Genomic DNA, 10,360 nt, shown 5'->3' with positions numbered 1-10,360 from the left:
TTTGACCATTCTTTAATTCACTTAATATTCACTCCAAGGCATTAAAAGTAGTCGGAAAATGATTCTGTATGATTTATTTTGTCCAAAATATTTAAATTTCATCAGAAAATGCACATTTGTCATTTGGCCAAATTCGCCAGAAAACGTAAGGCTAAACGTAAGGCTTTTTCAAATTCGCCAGAAAACGTAAGGCTAAACGTAAGGCTTTACCTTCGTGTGCGTTTTTTGACCGTTCATTAATTCACTTAATATTCACACCATTGCATCAAAAGGAGTCAGAAAATGCTTCTGTATGATTTATTTTGCCCAAAATATTCAAATTTCATCAGAAAATGCACATTTGTCATTGGGCAAAATTCACCAAAAAATGTAAGGCTATAGCCTTACCTTCGTGTGCGTTTTTTGACCGTTCATTAATTCAATAAATGTTCACTCCAAGACATGAAAAGTTGTTGAAAAATGTTTCCGTATGATTTATTTTGTCCAAAATATTCAAATTTAATCAGAAAATGCACATTTGACTTTGGGCCGAATTCGCCAAAAAATGTAAGGCTATAGCCTTATTTTCGTGTGCGTTTTTTGACCGGTCATAAATTCACTTAATATTCACTCCAAGGCATAAAAAGTGGTCAGAAAATAATTCTGTATGATTTATTTTGTCCAAAATATTCAAATTTAATCAGAAAATGCACATTTATCATTGGTCCAAATTGGCCAAAAAACATAAGGCTATAGCCTTACCTTCGTGTGCATTTTTGACCATTCTTTAATTCACTTAATATTCACTCCAAGGCATCAAAAGTGGTCAGAAAATGATTCTGTATGATTTATTTTGTCCAAACTATTCAAATTTCATCAGAAAATGCACATTTGTCATTGGGCCAAATTCGCCAAAAAATGTAAGGCTATAGCCTTACCTTCGTGTGCATTTTTTGACCGTTCATTAATTCACTTAATATTCACTCCAAGGCATCAAAAGTGGTCAGAAAATGATTCTGTATGATTTATTTTGTCCAAAATATTCAAATTTAATCAGAAAATGCACATTTGTCATTGGGCCAAATTTGCCAGAAAACGTAAGGCTATAGTCTTACTTTCGTGTGCGTTTTTTGACCGTTCATTAATTCACTTAATATTCACTCAAAGGCATCAAAAGTGGTCAGAAAATGATTCTGTATGATTTATTTTGTCCAAAATATTCAAATTTCATCATAAAATACACATTTATCATTGGTCCAAATTCGCCAAAAAACGTAAGGCTAAACGTAAGGCTTTTTCAAATTCGCCAGAAAATGTAAGGCTAAACGTCAGGCTTTACCTTCGTGTGCGTTTTTTGACCGTTCATTAATTCACTTAATATTCACACCAAGGCATCAAAAGGAGTCAGAAAATGCTTCTGTATGATTTATTTTGCACAAAATATTCAAATTTCATCAGAAAATGCACATTTGTCATTCGGCAAAATTCACCAAAAAATGTAAGGCTATAGCCTTACCTTCGTGTGCGATTTTTGACCGTTCATTAATTCACTTAATGTTCACTCCAAGGCATGAAAAGTTGTTGAAAAATGCTTCCGTATGATTTATTTTGTCCAAAATATTCAAATTTCATCAGAAAATGCATATTTGTCATTGGGCCAAATTCGCCAGAAAACGTAAGGCTATAGCTTTACCTTCGTGTGCGTTTTTTGACCGTTCATTAATTCACTTAATATTCACACCAAGGCATCAAAAGGAGTCAGAAAATGCTTCTGTATGATTTATTTTGTCCCAAATCTTCAAATTTCATCAGAAAATGCAGATTTGACTTTGGGCTAAATTCGCATAAAAATGTAAGGCTTTAGCCTTACCTTTGTGTGGATTTTTTGACCATTCTTTAATTCACTTAATATTCACACCAAGGCATTAAAAGTAGTCAGAAAATGATGCTGTGTGATTTATTTTGTCCAAAATATTCAAATTTAATCAGAAAATGCACATTTGTCATTTGGCCAAATTCGCCAGAAAACGTAACCTTCGTGTGCGTTTTTTGACCGTTCATTAATTCACTTAATATTCACTCCAATGCATCAAAAATGGTCAGAAATTGATTCTGTATGATTTATTTTGTCCAAAATATTCAAATTTCATCAGAAAATGCACATTTGTCATTTGCCCAAATTCGCCAGAAAACGTAAGGCTATAGCTTTACCTGCGTGTGCGTTTTTTGACCGTTCATTAATTCACTTAATATTCACACCAAGGAATCAAAAGGAGTCAGAAAATGCTTCTGTATGATTTATTTTGCCCAAAATATTCAAATTTCATCAGAAAATGCACATTTGTCATTGGGCCAAATTCGCCAAAAAACATACGGCTATACCCTTACCTTCGTGTGCGTTTTTTGACCGTTCATTAATTCACTTAATATTCACACCAAGGCATCAAAAGGAGTCAGAAAATGATTCTGTATGATTTATTTTGTCCAAAATATTCAAATTTCATCAGAAAATGCACATTTGTCATTGGGGCAAATTCACCAAAAAACGTAACCTTCGTGTGCTTTTTTTGACAGTTCATTAATTCACTTAATACTCACACCAAGGCATCAAAAGTTGTTGGAAAATGCTTCTGTATGATTTATTTTGTCCAAAATATTCAAATTTCATCAGAAAATGCACATTTGTCATTGGGGCAAATTCACCAAAAAACGTAACCTTCGTGTGCTTTTTTTGACAGTTCATTAATTCACTTAATACTCACACCAAGGCATCAAAATTTGTTGGAAAATGCTTCTGTATGATTTATTTTGTCAAAAATATTCAAATTTCATCATAAAATACACATTTATCATTGGTCCAAATTCGCCTAAAAACGTAAGGCTATAGCCTTACCTTCGTGTGCATTTTTTGACCATTCTTTAATTCACTTAATATTCACTCCAAGGCATTAAAAGTAGTCGGAAAATGATTCTGTATGATTTATTTTGTCCAAAATATTTAAATTTCATCAGAAAATGCACATTTGTCATTTGGCCAAATTCGCCAGAAAACGTAAGGCTAAACGTAAGGCTTTTTCAAATTCGCCAGAAAACGTAAGGCTAAACGTAAGGCTTTACCTTCGTGTGCGTTTTTTGACCGTTCATTAATTCACTTAATATTCACACCATTGCATCAAAAGGAGTCAGAAAATGCTTCTGTATGATTTATTTTGCCCAAAATATTCAAATTTCATCAGAAAATGCACATTTGTCATTGGGCAAAATTCACCAAAAAATGTAAGGCTATAGCCTTACCTTCGTGTGCGTTTTTTGACCGTTCATTAATTCACTAAATGTTCACTCCAAGGCATGAAAAGTTGTTGAAAAATGTTTCCGTATGATTTATTTTGTCCAAAATATTCAAATTTCATCAGAAAATGCACATTTGACTTTGGGCCAAATTCGCCAAAAAATGTAAGGCTATAGCCTTATTTTCGTGTGCGTTTTTTGACCGGTCATAAATTCACTTAATATTCACACCAAGGCATCAAAAGGAGTCAGAAAATGCTTCTGTATGATTTATTTTGTCCAAAATATTCAAATTTCATCAGAAAATACACATTTATCATTGGTCCAAATTCGCCAAAAAACGTAAGGCTATAGCCTTACCTTCGTGTGCATTTTTTGACCATTCTTTAATTCACTTAATATTCACTCCAAGGCATTAAAAGTAGTCAGAAAATGATTCTGTATGATTTATTTTGTCCAAAATATTCAAATTTCATCAGAAAATGCACATTTGTCATTTGGCCAAATTCGCCAGAAAACGTAAGGCTAAACGTAAGGCTTTTTCAAATTCGCCAGAAAACGTAAGGCTAAACGTAAGGCTTTACCTTCGTGTGCGTTTTTTGACCGTTCATTAATTCACTTAATATTCACACCATTGCATCAAAAGGAGTCAGAAAATGCTTCTGTATGATTTATTTTGCCCAAAATATTCAAATTTCATCAGAAAATGCACATTTGTCATTGGGCAAAATTCACCAAAAAATGTAAGGCTATAGCCTTACCTTCGTGTGCGTTTTTTGACCGTTCATTAATTCAATAAATGTTCACTCCAAGACATGAAAAGTTGTTGAAAAATGTTTCCGTATGATTTATTTTGTCCAAAATATTCAAATTTCATCAGAAAATGCACATTTGTCATTGGGCCAAATTCGCCAAAAAACATACGGCTATACCCTTACCTTCGTGTGCGTTTTTTGACCGTTCATTAATTCACTTAATATTCACACCAAGGCATCAAAAGGAGTCAGAAAATGGTTCTGTATGATTTATTTTCCCCAAAATATTCAAATTTCATCAGAAAATGCACATTTGTCATTGGGGCAAATTCACCAAAAAACGTAACCTTCGTGTGCTTTTTTTGACAGTTCATTAATTCACTTAATACTCACACCAAGGCATCAAAATTTGTTGGAAAATGCTTCTGTATGATTTATTTTGTCCAAAATATTCAAATTTCATCAGAAAATGCACATTTGTCATTGGGGAAAATTCACCAAAAAACGTAACCTTCGTGTGCTTTTTTTGACAGTTCATTAATTCACTTAATACTCACACCAAGGCAACAAAATTTGTTGGAAAATGCTTCTGTATGATTTATTTTGTCAAAAATATTCAAATTTCATCATAAAATACACATTTATCATTGGTCCAAATTCGCCTAAAAACGTAAGGCTATAGCCTTACCTTCGTGTGCATTTTTTGACCATTCTTTAATTCACTTAATATTCACTCCAAGGCATTAAAAGTAGTCGGAAAATGATTCTGTATGATTTATTTTGTCCAAAATATTTAAATTTCATCAGAAAATGCACATTTGTCATTTGGCCAAATTCGCCAGAAAACGTAAGGCTAAACGTAAGGCTTTTTCAAATTCGCCAGAAAACGTAAGGCTAAACGTAAGGCTTTACCTTCGTGTGCGTTTTTTGACCGTTCATTAATTCACTTAATATTCACACCATTGCATCAAAAGGAGTCAGAAAATGCTTCTGTATGATTTATTTTGCCCAAAATATTCAAATTTCATCAGAAAATGCACATTTGTCATTGGGCAAAATTCACCAAAAAATGTAAGGCTATAGCCTTACCTTCGTGTGCGTTTTTTGACCGTTCATTAATTCAATAAATGTTCACTCCAAGACATGAAAAGTTGTTGAAAAATGTTTCCGTATGATTTATTTTGTCCAAAATATTCAAATTTCATCAGAAAATGCACATTTGACTTTGGGCCGAATTCGCCAAAAAATGTAAGGCTATAGCCTTATTTTCGTGTGCGTTTTTTGACCGGTCATAAATTCACTTAATATTCACACCAAGGCATCAAAAGGAGTCAGAAAATGCTTCTGTATGATTTATTTTGTCCAAAATTTTTAAATTTCATCAGAAAATACACATTTATCATTGGTCCAAATTCGCCAGAAAACGTAAGGCTATAGCCTTACCTTCGTGTGCATTTTTTGACCATTCTTTAATTCACTTAATATTCACTCCAAGGCATTAAAAGTAGTCAGAAAATGATTCTGTATGATTTATTTTGTCCAAAATATTCAAATTTCATCAGAAAATGCACATTTGTCATTTGGCCAAATTCGCCAGAAAACGTAAGGCTAAACGTAAGGCTTTTTCAAATTCGCCAGAAAACGTAAGGCTAAACGTAAGGCTTTACCTTCGTGTGCGTTTTTTGACCGTTCATTAATTCACTTAATATTCACACCATTGCATCAAAAGGAGTCAGAAAATGCTTCTGTATGATTTATTTTGCCCAAAATATTCAAATTTCATCAGAAAATGCACATTTGTCATTGGGCAAAATTCACAAAAAAATGTAAGGCTATAGCCTTACCTTCGTGTGCGTTTTTTGACCGTTCATTAATTCAATAAATGTTCACTCCAAGACATGAAAAGTTGTTGAAAAATGTTTCCGTATGATTTATTTTGTCCAAAATATTCAAATTTCATCAGAAAATGCACATTTGACTTTGGGCCGAATTCGCCAAAAAATGTAAGGCTATAGCCTTATTTTCGTGTGCGTTTTTTGACCGGTCATAAATTCACTTAATATTCACACCAAGGCATCAAAAGGAGTCAGAAAATGCTTCTGTATGATTTATTTTGTCCAAAATTTTCAAATTTCATCAGAAAATACACATTTATCATTGGTCCAAATTCGCCAGAAAACGTAAGGCTATAGCCTTACCTTCGTGTGCATTTTTTGACCATTCTTTAATTCACTTAATATTCACTCCAAGGCATTAAAAGTAGTCAGAAAATGATTCTGTATGATTTATTTTGTCCAAAATATTCAAATTTCATCAGAAAATGCACATTTGTCATTTGGCCAAATTCGCCAGAAAACGTAAGGCTAAACGTAAGGCTTTTTCAAATTCGCCAGAAAACGTTAGGCTAAACGTAAGGCTTTACCTTCGTGTGCGTTTTTTGACCGTTCATTAATTCACTTAATATTCACACCAAGGCATCAAAAGGAGTCAGAAAATGCTTCTGTATGATTTATTTTGCCCAAAATATTCAAATTTCATCAGAAAATGCACATTTGTCATTGGGCCAAATTCGCCAGAAAACGTAAGGCTAAACGTAAGGCTTTTTCAAATTCGCCAGAAAACGTTAGGCTAAACGTAAGGCTTTACCTTCGTGTGCTTTTTTTGACCCTTCATTAATTCACTTAATACTCACACCAAGGCATCAAAAGTTGTTGGAAAATGCTTCTGTATGATTTATTTTGTCCAAAATATTCAAATTTCATCATAAAATACACATTTATCATTGGTCCGAATTCGCCAAAAAACGTAAGGCTATAGCTTTACCTTCGTGTGCGTTTTTTGACCGTTCATTAATTCACTTAATATTCACACCAAGGCATCAAAAGGAGTCAGAAAATGGTTCTGTATGATTTATTTTCCCCAAAATATTCAAATTTCATCAGAAAATGCACATTTGTCATTGGGCCAAATTCGCCAAAAAAGGTAAGGCTATAGCCTTACTTTCGTGTGCGTTTTTTGACCGTTCATTAATTCACTTAATATTCCTTCCAAGGCATGAAAAGTTGTTGAAAAATGCTTCCGTATGATTTATTTTGTCCCAAATCTTCAAATTTCATCAGAAAATGCACATTTGACTTTCGGCCAAATTCGCCAAAAAATGTAAGGCTATAGCCTTACTTTCATGTCCGTTTTTTGACCGTTCATTAATTCAATTAATGTTCACTCCAAGGCATGAAAAGTTGTTGAAAAATGCTTCCGTATGATTTATTTTATCCAAAATATTCAAATATCATCGTAAAATACACATTTATCATTGGTCCAAATTCGCCAAAAAACATAAGGCTATAGCCTTACCTTCGTGTGCGTTTTTTGACCGTTCATTAATTCACTTAATATTCACTCCAAGGCATCAAAAGTGGTCAGAAAATGCTTCCGTATGATTTATTTTGTCCCAAATCTTCAAATTTCATCATAAAATACACATTTATCATTGGTCCAAATTCGCCAAAAAACGTAAGGCTATAGCCTTACCTTCGTGTGCATTTTTTTACCATTATTTAATTCACTTAATATTCACTCCAAGGCATTAAAAATAGTCAGAAAATGATTCTGTATGATTTATTTTGTCCAAAATATTCAATTTCATCAGAAAATGCACATTTGTCATTTGGCCAAATTCGCCAGAAAACGTAAGGCTAAACGTAAGGCTTTTTCAAATTCGCCAGAAAATGTAAGGCTAAACGTAAGGCTTTACCTTCGTGTGCGTTTTTTGACCGTTCATTAATTCACTTAATATTCACACCAAGGCATCAAAAGGAGTCAGAAAATGCTTCTGTATGATTTATTTTCCCCAAAATATTCAAATTTCATCAGAAAATGCACATTTGTCATTGGGCCAAATTCGCCAAAAAAGTTAAGGCTATAGCCGTACTTTCGTGTGCGTTTTTTGACCGTTCATTAATTCACTAAATGTTCACTCCAAGGCATGAAAAGTTGTTGAAAAATGCTTCCGTATGATTTATTTTGTCCAAAATATTCAAATTTCATCAGAGAATGCACATTTGTCATTTGGCCAAATTCGCCAAAAAAGGTAAGGCTATAGCTTTACCTTCGTGTGCATTTTTTGACGATTCTTTAATTCACTTAATATTCACTCCAAAGCATTAAAAGTAGTCAGAAAATGATTCTGTGTGATTTATTTTCCCCAAAATATTCAAATTTCATCAGAAAATGCACATTTGTCATTGGGCCAAATTTGCCAGAAAACGTAATGCTATAGTCTTACTTTCGTGTGCGTTTTTTGACCATTCTTTAATTCACTTAATATTCACTCCAAGGCATCAAAAGTGGTCAGAAAATGATTCTGTATGATTTATTTTGTCCAAAATATTCAAATTTAATCAGAAAATGCACATTTGTCATTTGGCCAAATTCGCCAGAAAACGTAACCTTCGTGTGCGTTTTTTGACCGTTCATTAATTCACTTAATATTCACTCCAAGGCATCAAAAATGGTCAGAAATTGATTCTGTATGATTTATTTTGTCCAAAATATTAATATTTCATCAGAAAATGCACATTTGTCATTGGGGAAAATTCACCAAAAAACGTAACCTTCGTGTGCTTTTTTTGACAGTTCATTAATTCACTTAATACTCACACCAAGGCATCAAAATTTGTTGGAAAATGCTTCTGTATGATTTATTTTGTCCAAAATATTCAAATTTCATCAGAAAATGCACATTTGTCATTGGGGAAAATTCACCAAAAAACGTAACCTTCGTGTGCTTTTTTTGACAGTTCATTAATTCACTTAATACTCACACCAAGGCATCAAAATTTTTTGGAAAATGCTTCTGTATGATTTATTTTGTCAAAAATATTCAAATTTCATCATAAAATACACATTTATCATTGTTCCAAATTCGCCTAAAAACGTAAGGCTATAGCCTTACCTTCGTGTGCATTTTTTGACCATTCTTTAATTCACTTAATATTCACTCCAAGGCATTAAAAGTAGTCGGAAAATGATTCTGTATGATTTATTTTGTCCAAAATATTTAAATTTCATCAGAAAATGCACATTTGTCATTTGGCCATATTCGCCAGAAAACGTAAGGCTAAACGTAAGGCTTTTTCAAATTCGCCAGAAAACGTAAGGCTAAACGTAAGGCTTTACCTTCGTGTGCGTTTTTTGACCGTTCATTAATTCACTTAATATTCACACCATTGCATCAAAAGGAGTCAGAAAATGCTTCTGTATGATTTATTTTGCCCAAAATATTCAAATTTCATCAGAAAATGCACATTTGTCATTGGGCAAAATTCACCAAAAAATGTAAGGCTATAGCCTTACCTTCGTGTGCGTATTTTGACCGTTCATTAATTCACTAAATGTTCACTCCAAGGCATGAAAAGTTGTTGAAAAATGTTTCCGTGTGATTTATTTTGTCCAAAATATTCAAATTTCATCAGAAAATGCACATTTGACTTTGGGCCGAATTCGCCAAAAAATGTAAGGCTATAGCCTTATTTTCGTGTGCGTCTTTTGACCGGTCATAAATTCACTTAATATTCACACCAAGGCATCAAAAGGAGTCAGAAAATGCTTCTGTATGATTTATTTTGTCCAAAATTTTCAAATTTCATCAGAAAATACACATTTATCATTGGTCCAAATTCGCCAGAAAACGTAAGGCTATAGCCTTACCTTCGTGTGCATTTTTTGACCATTCTTTAATTCACTTAATATTCACTCCAAGGCATTAAAAGTAGTCAGAAAATGATTCTGTATGATTTATTTTGTCCAAAATATTCAAATTTCATCAGAAAATGCACATTTGTCATTTGGCCAAATTCGCCAGAAAACGTAAGGCTAAACGTAAGGCTTTTTCAAATTCGCCAGAAAACGTTAGGCTAAACGTAAGGCTTTACCTTCGTGTGCGTTTTTTGACCGTTCATTAATTCACTTAATATTCACACCAAGGCATCAAAAGGAGTCAGAAAATGGTTCTGTATGATTTATTTTCCCCAAAATATTCAAATTTCATCAGAAAATGCACATTTGTCATTGGGCCAAATTCGCCAAAAAAGGTAAGGCTATAGCCTTACTTTCGTGTGCGTTTTTTGACCGTTCATTAATTCACTTAATATTCCTTCCAAGGCATGAAAAGTTGTTGAAAAATGCTTCCGTATGATTTATTTTGTCCCAAATATTCAAATTTCATCAGAAAATGCACATTTGACATTGGGCCAAATTCGCCAAAAAATGTAAGGCTATAGCCTTACTTTCGTGTCCGTTTTTTGACCGTTCATTAATTCAATTAATGTTCACTCCAA

Source organism: Pygocentrus nattereri, chromosome 22 (assembly GCF_015220715.1).
Source record: "Pygocentrus nattereri isolate fPygNat1 chromosome 22, fPygNat1.pri, whole genome shotgun sequence".
NCBI lineage: Eukaryota > Metazoa > Chordata > Actinopteri > Characiformes > Serrasalmidae > Pygocentrus > Pygocentrus nattereri.
This window is presented reverse-complemented; position numbering follows the sequence as displayed.